This window comes from Bombina bombina, chromosome 5 (genome assembly GCF_027579735.1).
Source record: "Bombina bombina isolate aBomBom1 chromosome 5, aBomBom1.pri, whole genome shotgun sequence".
Taxonomy (NCBI): domain Eukaryota; kingdom Metazoa; phylum Chordata; class Amphibia; order Anura; family Bombinatoridae; genus Bombina; species Bombina bombina.
Genome location: NC_069503.1, coordinates 530,444,670 through 530,456,843, shown reverse-complemented (window position 1 = coordinate 530,456,843; position 12,174 = coordinate 530,444,670). Strand labels below are relative to the sequence as shown.

At 37.6% G+C, this 12,174-nt stretch overlaps 1 long non-coding RNA gene across 1 annotated transcript; it reads left to right on the top strand.

Annotated features, from left to right (window-relative positions):
- Positions 1-3,491: 3,491 nt before the first annotated feature.
- Positions 3,492-11,902, top strand: LOC128659415 (uncharacterized). Its single transcript, XR_008402372.1, has 2 exons — positions 3,492-3,637; positions 11,567-11,902. It is a non-coding gene; the product is annotated as an uncharacterized LOC128659415 (long non-coding RNA).
- Positions 11,903-12,174: the final 272 nt, after the last annotated feature.

The window sequence follows — 12,174 nt, the reverse complement described above, 5'->3', positions numbered from 1 at the left end:
CCGTTGAACTTCTTTAGTATTAGTTGGTACGGGCCAATTTTGTATTGCCTCTACTTTACAATCATCCATCTTCAAACCAGCAGAAGATATATGATACCCAAGAAAAGATATCTGTTTTACATGAAAAAGACATTTTTCGGGCTTTGCATATAATTGGTGTGTCCTTAGTCGTCCTAAGACCCAGCGAACGTGTTTTATATGATCTTCTTCATTATCTGAGTAAATAAGAATATCGTCTAAATACACGACCATGCACACGTCCAACAAATCTCTGAAGATGTCATTTATGAAATGTTGGAACGTGGCTGGGGCATTGCAAAGCCCAAATGGCATCACCAGATATTCGCATAATCCATAGCGTGTTCTAAACGCAGTGAGCCATTCGTCTCCTTCGCGAATCCTTACCAAATTATAAGCCCCTCTCAAATCCAATTTAGAATAAATCTTTGCATCGCAGAGCCTTTCTACCAGTTCTGGTATTAAAGGGAGAGGATAACGGTTTTTCACCGTGCGTTTATTAAGTTCCCGGTAATCAATAATTGGTCTGAGGGAAAGGTCTTTATTCCTGACAAAAAAGATACCGGCACCAGCAGGAGAAGTGGAAGGTCTAATGAAAACTTTCTTCAAATTATCCTCCAGGTAAGTTTTAAGATGCTGTAGTTCGGGTTCGGATAATGGGTAAATGTGCCCATAAGGTATAGTGGCTCCCGGGAGTAGTTCAATGGGGCAATCATAGATACGATGAGGGGGTAGATTTTCTGCCTCTTTTTTACTAAAAACATCAGAGAAATCTTCATATTGAACTGGTAGATGGAATTCAGAAACTTGTAATAGATGTTGGAGGGGGAAACATGTTTTTTGACAATATGACGAATCAAATTTAATCTGTAAAGTTTCCCAGTTAATATTTGGTTTATGTAGTTGTAGCCAAGAGAGACCAAATACTACAGGAAATAGAGGAGAGGGTATGATGTCGAAGGTAATATACTCTATGTGCCCTGTTTCAGTAATTGTTTTTAGAGGTATTGTATGATGTGTGATTGGTCCTGTTTTTACAAATGATCCATCAATAACTCTTCTAGACACAGGATTAGTTTTTTCACATAAAGGTATTTTATTTTTCAATGCTAAATCATAATCCAAAAAATTAGAATAGGCTCCTGAATCCACGATGGCCTCAGTACGAATTGTTAGTAGATCCCACTGCAATGACAGAGGTAAGGTACAGTAAGCTGAATTTAGAACTTTGGTAGTTAAACAATTTCTCTTATTATTTAGAGACTTACTGTTCTTTTGTCTTTGAAGAATGGGACATTCTCTCACGGTATGCGTTGGTGAAGCACAGTACATACAAAGGTTGCCCCTTTTCCTTCTAAGCCTTTCTTCTGGCTGTAATGGTCCCTTCATAATACCAAGATCCATGGGAACTGGTGTGTCTTTGTAATTTGAAGATTTATTGATTGGAGGAATGTATTTCTGTGGACTATCAGAATAGGTTTTTTCTGCACGTCTTTCTCTTAAACGTCTATCCAGTTGTATAGTAAGATCTATTAACCCTTCGAGTGTCCTGGGTAACTCAGTACGTGCTAATTCATCCTTAACAGAATCATTTAATCCCAATCTGTATAATACCAAGATCCATGGGAACTGGTGTGTCTTTGTAATTTGAAGATTTATTGATTGGAGGAATGTATTTCTGTGGACTATCAGAATAGGTTTTTTCTGCACGTCTTTCTCTTAAACGTCTATCCAGTTGTATAGTAAGATCTATTAACCCTTCGAGTGTCCTGGGTAACTCAGTACGTGCTAATTCATCCTTAACAGAATCATTTAATCCCAATCTGTACTGATTCCGGAGGGAAACATCACTCCATTCTGAGTCTTTAGCATATAATTTAAACTCTGTTAAATACTCTTCCACAGGACGGCGGCCCTGTTTAAGTGAACGCATATTTGTTTCAGCAGAAAATTGTTTATGAACATCTTCGTATAAAGTTCCCATTTGTGAAAAAAAATCTGATAGTGACCCCAGTATAGGGTCATCATTCTCAAAAAAAACATCTGCCCATTTACGGGGTTCCCCCCTTAGGAATGATATAACAGTCATTACTTTAATCCTCTCAGAGAAATAAGTCTTAGGTCTCATTTGAAAAAGTAACAAACATGCGTTGCGGAACTGTCTGAAGGTTGCCCTATCTCCAGAGAAAAGATCTGGCAGAGATACTTGTGGTTCAGGTGTATTATCCCTGACCATTACCTTAAGAGTATCGTTTTGAGCTTTCAATTCACGTAGGCCTTGAGTTAATTGATCCACACGCTGAGACAAACTGTATACAATGTTAGGTAAATCTGCTGGATCCATATTTTTTAGGTCAATTATTATGTAATGCAGCTGAATTGTAAAAATAATATGTTTGGATCGCAACTGCAGTTTCCCTAATGAAATAAATTCTGAATATTAACTTGAGTGAAACGTCCCTTTAAGGGGGATCTTGTTTGTTGGTTACAGGAGAGAATGATAAGTCCTGTAATTATTATGTTATTTCAAGTGATGCTGATATAAGAGATTATCAGTTATTACTTTCTTAAGTCTTTAACAGGTGTTTATAGTCTTCATTAGAGTAATAGATCTGTCCCTTTAAATCTGGTTTAGTACGTTAAGCAGATCTATTAATTCAGATAAGAAAGAGCCAAAAAGATATAATGACGATTTATATGTTACTCACGTTCCTAGAAGGAGAGCCTGCTTCCTACCAGTTAGTTGGTTTTGTGAACTGAGCGCTTTCGGTAATGCTGCAGCGTCTGTGAGGCCTCTTTCGGTTCAGCCGTGACGTCACGCTGAGGGTGAGACGGATGTCCAATGAGGTGTGTAGAATATCGGCAGCTAGGAGAGAATCAAAGTTTGATAAGATTGTTTTTAGTTGGCGGTTGTAACCGCAGTCAAGCTGTGAATGTCCTTGAAATTAAATCCAAATTGAATGGTGAGTATCCAGTCTTTGGTATCAGTTGAAAGTATGAGGTTTATAGTGATTTTAGTCGGTGATAAGTTGCAAGCTGGAACTTGTTTAACTGCTGAATGCAGTTAGAGGAAATGTCCTTTATTTTCTCAAATCCTTGATAACCTGGTCTGAAGGATTTAATGATATAGTTGTAATTCATGTAGACAAGCCTCTTAGTCTCTGCACAAACACAGAATAATTGACAAGGTGCTCTAAGAATTGTGGGAATTTATAGAGCAGGTGTTGAAGGGAGTTCCCTAACTAGAGCTCTTCTTAAAGGGACATATATCACTAGAATAAGTATTACACCCCATAATTTTAATGAATTTTGATAGGAAAATAAAAATACGTGAAAGTGAGTGTAATGTGTTTATTATGCCACCAGAGGGCAATAAAAGCTAACAAATGCAAAGTGTGAGGAGAAATTTGACTGATGGAAACTTTGTATTCTTTTTTAGGAGCCGTAAACACGAGACTCAGGTAAGATGGAAGGCGGGAAGTTAGGAGTGACGCAGATGAAAGCCGCACTTAAGATGGCGTCAGCACCGGCATCCCGTGACTGCACTGCGATCAGCAATGTACGGAAAAGGTTTTGAAAATATATAAAAAAGGAAAAGCACACAAAAACAGAACTAGAGGTAAATAAATATAAAGCGGGGAAGAATTTTTTTTCTTTGAAATTAAGAAAAATGAACAAGCAGGAAATAAAAAATAAGAAGAAAATAATAAGAAAAGAAAAATGTAGAGATCATTAAAATATATATACTGTATATGTAGAAACTGGAGAATAAATGTCAAGTTTATTTATGTAAATATATGAGCAGCAAAAGAAAAAGGAGGTTGGAGTGTTCAGTGGACAGTATATGGTCACTCTGGTTATTCTGATTGGTCATTGTTTTCAGCTTGTTCAAATTTAGCTCTTTCATTGGCTAAATATGTCTGTTTTGTAATACATGTTTTCTGATCATGTGGCATGCAGTAACCAGTCAGAAAAAAGCTTTTTTTTTTTTTTTTTACATGCTTTATTTATACATAATATTATATTAAAATTACATTTCTGACTGAACGTAGATATGTTTTAGGCAGTTTAAAAAAGGTTTTGACATTTTAATAGACTCTATTTTAATTACATATAGTTAATCTATTGTGCGTTTCTTTTTAGATCACTTTTACAATGTAAACAAATATTACACTTGATATGATCCCTTAATCTAGGGTGATCATATTGCCACTTTAAAAAGCAGACATCCCAACTCTCCCTGAAGTTCAGGGAGTCTCCCTGATTGTAATATCATCTCCCTGATGCCAGCAAATGGAATGTAATCTCCCTGAAATTCCAAGTACCATGATCCAATGTGGCCCAAATCTGGAAAAGTGTTTTTTTTAAGGAATGCCTTTAATTGGTGGGACATTATAGAACCCTCAAAGCATGCATCATTAACCAAAAAGCCCCCACTGATTTTAATAAAATAAAACACAAATGCTACCTTTTTTCTGCACATAATTAAACTTTGTATTCTAAAATATTTAAGCATTCAACAAGCGTTTGATCACTGGAAAATAGGTTTGTTGTATGTGGTCATGCAATAAAGCTACTTTTTTTTAATGTGCCTTTAGTGGGAAGCTACTTTAATGATAAGTCTCTGTCTTATTTAGGGTTTCAACATGTCCAATATTTAACTGGGAGGGGGGTTGACGGCGCCGTAGCGGGTGAAGCCACCTCCCTGAAATGAGTTTTTGCAGGTTGGGATGTCTGAAAAAGGGACACATGAAAAATACAAATGTCAGGGTTCTTATACAAAACATTTATTTAAACAGCCCTGGAAACAGCCCTGACATATGTATTTTTCATATGTGTCCCTTTTCAAAGCAGCAATATGGTAACCCTACCTTAATCTCTATTTACATTATAATTTTTCATATCCATTTAATTTCCAACACTTTGTATATACTGCCTCTTTGCACATGCCAAGCCAAACCGAAAAAGTAAATGCATATTAAAATGAAGGGGGAAACATTATAAATCATTTTGTTAATAGAAAATACAATACACACAATCTTTAAAGGAACAAGCCACACCATATACACTGTTTTAAAGGGACAGATCACAGTATGGGCACACATACAACCTTGCATACTCTCAAAGGGCAGACACAAGCACATACAACACACGCAGCCCTAAAGTAATGATCAGTCTTAAAGGGACCTGAACCCACACAGTCTTAAAGGGGGACACACACCTCACTTAGCCTTTTAGAACAACTCACACAATATACAGTCTTAAAGGGACAGATCACAGTATGCTCGTACACAGAATCTTGCACGCTCTCAAAGTCATAAAGTGACAGGCACATACAACACACACAGCCTTAAGGGGATTAAACCCAGTCCACTGGACCCATAACACAGCCTAAAAGGAACACACAACCTTGCACACTCTCAAAGTCTTAAAAAGATGGGCACATAAAACACCACACATCCCTAAAGGGACGCTCATTCGTAAAGGGACAGGTGCATGCACATACAACTCACTGCACACTCAAACAGTATTAAAGGGACAACCAACCCCCCTTCAGTCTTTAAAGCAGTGTTTTCCAAACCTAGTGCTCAGGACCCCTAACATGCCAGATTTTCATTAAATCTTTGATATTAAACCCACATATTTTCTTTCATGATTCTGATAGAGCAAGCAATTTTAAGCAACTTTCTAATTCACTCCTATTATAATTTTTTCTTTGTACTCCTTGTATTTTTATTTGAAAAGCAGGAATATAAGCTTAGGAGCCAGCAATTTTTTGGTTCAGCACACTGAGTAGTGCTTGCTGATTGGTGGCTACATTTGATAATGCTCAGTCTTAAAGCGACAGACACAACACCCCACTCAGCCTTTAATGGGATAATATACACCATATACACAGTTTTAAAAGGACAGATCACTTTGCACACTCTCAAAGTCTTAAAGGGACTTACACATACAACATAAACAGACTTAAAGGGACAGTCTACACCAGAATTTTTATTGTTTTAAAAGATAGATAATCCCTTTATTACCCATTTCCCAGTTTTGCATAACCAACACAGTTATAATAATATACTTTTAACCTCTGTGATTATCTTGTATCTAAGCCTCTACAAACTGCCCCTTTTTTCAGTTCTTTTGACAGACTTGCAGTCTAGTCAATCAGTGCCTGCTCCCAGATAACTTCTCGTGCACGAGCACAGTGTTATCTATATGAAATACGTGAACTAACACCATCTAGTGGTGAAAAACTGTTAAAATGCAATCTGAAAGAGGTGGGCTTTAAGGTCTAAGAAATTAGCATATGAACCTCCTAGGTTAAGCTTTCAACTAAGAATACCAAGAGAACAAAGCAAAATTGGTGATAAAAGTAAATTGGAAAATTGTTTAAAATTACATGCTCTCGGGTGGGCGGAGCCTGTCAGCAAGGAGAGCAGACGTGCAAGCTTAGAGCTCTCCTGATATAACTAGTTAAACATGTACAAATATCTATCTTAGAACAGACTAAAAACGTTTAAAATGTGTAGAAAGTACAGATAAATACATCTGTCAGCCCAGCGAGAAGCAGAAGTTTGAGCTTTAGTCGGTGGAGACACTGAAGAGACGTTGCGACTTGGGACCTACAATATATCGCTAAGCGGTGAGGATAAGATCCCCCTTGGCATTTGTGGAGCTCTCTCCTCTTTATACTCACTAATATGGATCTAGAAGCTGCACTGCACAAATTTGAGGATAAGGCTCTTAAAAGCCTAGACAATCACTTCTTAGCAATCAGCCAGCTATTAGCGCAACTCCGTGATCAGTTCCACACCCCGCATGGCAGACAAGATGGCAGCGACAACTTTGGTCTCAGCATGAAAGCCCGGTCGCAGTCTCTGCACATACCGGAAAGGTGTACACTCTTGGAAACAGCTGTTGTCCCGGCGGATGGGTGCGAATACTATTACGGCTCAGAAGGGGATAGAGCACAGAACAGCATGAGATTGCTGAATCGTCAGTGCATCAAGCCTAGAGCATATAAAGAGGCAGAGTTAGGCGCATACGCTGAGAGTCCAAGGAGAAAGGCGCTATTCCAGGTGACCCACAAGGCGGATCTAAGCTTCCTGCTCAATGGACGGATAGATTCTCATAACCCCCCAAACCCGTGTCATGGCGGCGTATTGCAGGGCCTGGACTGCACATTGAAGCACTACGGGATGGGTCTACCCCAGATGATTGAGCTCTCCTGTGGATCCCGCAGTTGCACTATGTTCCAGGGGCTATACAAGAAACTTTGGATCAGCGACAGACAAATAAGCCCTTTCTACAGTGATTCCCAGCTACTGAGGGTGGGCATAGGCTGACACTCTGGTTGCACTTACATGCTGGATATAGGGGTTTGCAGGATGGCTTAAAACTGCTATATCTGAAGGTATTTAATACAGACTGGGACAATTGTTCTACCTTCTTTTTCAATTAATGATGTTATGTTTGATGTTAATATCGATGTTCTCTAAGATTACATATTCACTTTATACTTAATGTGGTTCATGCTGAAGTTACTAATATGTTGCTTACAGGCAAGAATAGTGCAACACCTTACCACATTTCCTCTTTCAAACCTCCAGTTACATATTATTGTTAGTTACATTCTTATATAATTGAAAAGTAAGCTTATGATGTGCTTTTATTTTGTATATTTCATTGCCCTCTTTCAATGTCCAATAACATCTATTCTCTGCTGTGAGTGAAGTTTTACCCAAAATGGCGATTTTGAGATCTGAAGAATGGGTTACAGAATACAATTAAAAATGCCTGATAGCTACTTCTAAATCCCTGAAGACCTATAGAATTAGAGCTCTATAATAGTATCCTATAGCAAGTTAACAGCGGGTGCCATGTGATATTATTATGCCTAAGGTTAGTAAGGTGATCAAGAGTGTATGATTTGTGGCTGGAAGGATCTTACCTTTTACTGGTACCCTTTCTAATGTAGTAAAGTTAGGAATGACCATCCCAAATAGAACAGGTCTTAATATTTCCAATTGCTACTATAGGCTATAACTTAGATGGGGCAAGTGTACTGTAGTGAATCAGGCAGCAGATGGCTTCATTCCCCACCTCTCCACTCTTATCTACTATGAGGTCTTATAAGGGCTAAAGCTTATTAATACTCAGATACCATTATGCACAATGTTTGATGTTAGAAATGTTCAACATGTTTTGTATTCTTATGTTTTATCAAGCTCATCGCTAAAAAGTTCTTAGTTACTATCCTGCTTTCTAACCCAGCCTACGCATCTATTTCTGGGCCTCTGGAGAACTCCATAATCTGCTCTTTATACTTTTTAGTATGGTGTCATAATTTACGGGACATATTAGAATCTATTATATATACACAGCCCACTTTGGACTGTAACCCTATTGCATATCAGACATTATTTTTGAATGTTCTCCCTATACTAATCTAAGGTCCTAGTATTTATCTATGCTGCTGTTTATTGTAGCATGATAACATTATTTTTTTTTTTTTTCCCTTTGATGTAGTATACCTTAAGTGTGCTATAGCTTAGTCTCTTTAAGCATTGCAGCTCTAGAATAGCAGATTACATTTGGTATCACACCGCTCCGTACTGTACTATTATATTCTTATACTAGGAGACCCTACTATTTGGCTATAGATAGGCGTGTTTAGCGTTGCATTTTTTTTTTTTTTTTTTTGAGTATATCTCCATGGTCTCAAGTTATGAAGCAGTGAATAAGTTGCATAGATATATGCCTATGAGTATGGAGATAGGCGCCTAATGCTCTGTCATGGGCCCGTGTAATCTTAGACATAATATTGCAAAGCTATATTTTTTATTAAAGCTGCCTGTCCTAACGTTGACACAATACTCCTACATAACTAACATCGGCTTTGAGCACCTGGCAGAATCTATCATTATCTAGTAATAGCCAGACACTTAAGCTTCACTAAGTTAGATCTCTTACCAATGGAGTTATAACAGATATGTCAACTCATCATCTTAAATTTCTTTTATTCACTGTATTATGGGTATAGTATTACATACCTTCATTATAAGTGCTTAGTCTACATACACAACGCCTACTGAAATTGTATAGTGTTAATGTTTTTTTTTGTTTTTATTGCTACATCTATCTGAGTTTATGGGCACGGTGTGTTAACTACTTAAAAACAAATTGATTGTTTACGGCTGTTCTTTTATCCGCTGAGCTATATTAGAGACTATACTGCTGCATTTACAGACTTAATATTAGTATGCCCTAGTTTACATTTTCATTCTGGCGCACATAATGAGCGGGGATCAGCCTGCTAAGGTTTAATTAATTAATTAATTATATTGTATATTTTGACCGGTTGCGCGGTCCCCAAGGATACTACAGAGTTAAGCTTGCTACAACCTACCTTACTATATTGAATATAAGAGTTTATCTATACGACTCCGCCCCCCCCCCCCCCCCGAATCCCCGATTCCCCCACCTCATTTTAAGAGCGGTGCTTACCCGCTGAAATTCGCCCCCCCCCATAACGTGTATATTCACCTCTTCTATAATTGTAGCTCATTAAGAGCTATCTATCTGACCATGAGTTAGCCGCTATAATAATTGGCCATTTGGCTTAAGAATGTGTCTTCACTAGGTCAGTCACATATACTAATACACAAAAAAAACGAGGTTTCATCTGCCTATATATGCTAAATCTCACAAATGTTGTTATATGTTGTTTAATAATAATCTGATTTCTTTTTGTTGTCCAAAGGCGATATCTGTTCTTTTGTTTATTGTACTAAAACCTCAATAAAAAAGATTTAAAAAAAAAAAAAATTACATGCTCTCTCTGAATCATGAAAGTTTATTTTGGCCTAGACTGTCCCTTTAAAGGGGTTTTCAGTCTTAAAGGGACAGGTGCACACGCACTCGCAATGCAAGTACAACTCATACTCGCTTACACCGTTTTAGAAGGAAATTATATTTGTAATTGCAGTGGGGCAGCTAATAATTTATAATAATATTATTCTATCCTAAAATTGTTAGTTGGTCAGAGTACTATGTTTACGTCTGCTACCACCAGTACCATCACTAACAGTGAAGAGTCTGTGTCTGCTTTTACTTGTCTCGATGAAAAAATAAAATAAAATATTAAAGTACTTGGAGAACATATCTGGTAAATATCTATTTGATATGTCTCATAGTTTTTGTTGCTATAATATAATAGGATTTTATTGAGCAATTAACAGCAAGTACAATAAAAATAACATCCAATACAAAACTTGGAATATTTACACTTGTGGTATAGAAATAGAATTGTACCGTTAGATTCAAACATAGAAAGAGTGAACTCCACACATCAGGAGAGGAAAAAAAGAGAACAAAGACTGCTACCTTAAGAAAGAGAGAATATATATATAGGTTCAAGATGTGTGTTAAAGGAAAAGTGACTATAAAATGTCAAGGGTACATATGGAAATATTGGTTTCTAGGGTTATAATGTTTATATCACAAAGCAGTCCTCCCTTATATACAGTGCACAATGCTCACATATAGGGCTCCATGTACTAAGCCGTCAATTCATCCGTCATTGTAGACGCGGATAAACTCGCCGTTACTCGCCGCGGGCGAAATGGTGTCCGCTGTCGCTATGTACTAATATTCCCCCAATAAATAGACAAGTCTAGCCCGCAGCGAGCAGTTGCGGATTGTTGATAAATTTGACGCCTCGCTCGCCGCGACTAAGCTGACGTACTTAACTCAACTTAAGTTGAATTGTCTGGCCAATTATTAACACGTGACATGCAAGGTGTCATGAACATCATAGTAGTCGCGGGAATAGAATTTTGCTCCTATAAAAGTTCAACTTATCTAAACAACTTTATTATTGTTCAAAATTTTTTGAAGAGTGATAACAGAGCGTTATTTTTGTAATATTTATTTACAATTTGGATATGGCTTCATCTGGATCTGATAATATATAAATATTAATATAAAAATAATTATAAAGATTGACAACTATACAATACAAATTTAAATAGATTACTCTTTAATTACAGTCGACAAATTGGGCGCAATTTATTTACATGGAAATGAGAGACAAATTAGACGCCAGTTATGCTGTAAGTACAATGCTGATATTACTGGCGTCTAGATTGACTTTCCTATTGTTTTGTACCTTGCCCGCCACCTAAAAGGTGGCGAGGCAAAAATAACGAGGTGGGAGCGGAAATTGTAGCGAGCGGACAAATAGATTTTTTAGTACATTCGTTTTTGGCGAGTTGGTGGTCAAATGTGTCTAATTACAGTGAAAAATGGAGCGGTAGCGAGGTTTGGTGGATAAGTACGCTCGCAATTTTAAAGATGCGAGTTTTAACATAATTGACGGCTTTGTACATATCAGTTTGCGAATTTTGACGCGAGATTTGTTGCGGGTAGCTCGCTGACTGCTTAGTACATGGAGCCCATAATCGTAATATTTTAGCATGGCAGTTCATATACAGCTCCCACTCTGTGCAAATCAAAGTTTAATCCAAACTGATTTACTGTTTATTTTCAGCTGTGGGCTAGCTCAGAATTCAATCCGATTACGATCCATTGTTGTTACATTCTCTCCCTTGCGAGACACTCCAGTTTTGCCACGCTGAGACTTCGTTGTACCCGCTACTCCCAGAAAAGCCTTCCACTGCAAACCGCTGATAGGACTCCTCAGTCCTCCGTCCAATAAAGAAATCACACAGGATCACACATGTTTTTAATGAGGCTGTTAGGTCAGTGCAGCATGGTCTATGAGGAAGGCGCAAGCTGAAACGCGTAAGACCGGTGCTGCACTGGACTCTTGACCCTGTTTGAATGTATTTTAATGTTTCTAATAAAAGTTAACTTTTAACTTTTACCTCTGCTTCCTCGCTATTTGTTTTTCTTTATAATGTTTATGTTGGTCGGATAGAGCACCAGTGAGTAGACACATATTCTTCCCAGATATAAAGGACATGGATAGGTAATCTTCTAGCTGTTTGGAGAGAACATATTGGTATTTCTCTAATAGGAGTGTGGACGATACTAGGTCTTTCCAGGCTAATAGTGTGGGTGTCTCTGTTGTTTTCCAATATTGTGGGATCAACCATTTTGCACACTTAATCATGATAAATAATAACTAGAGACGCT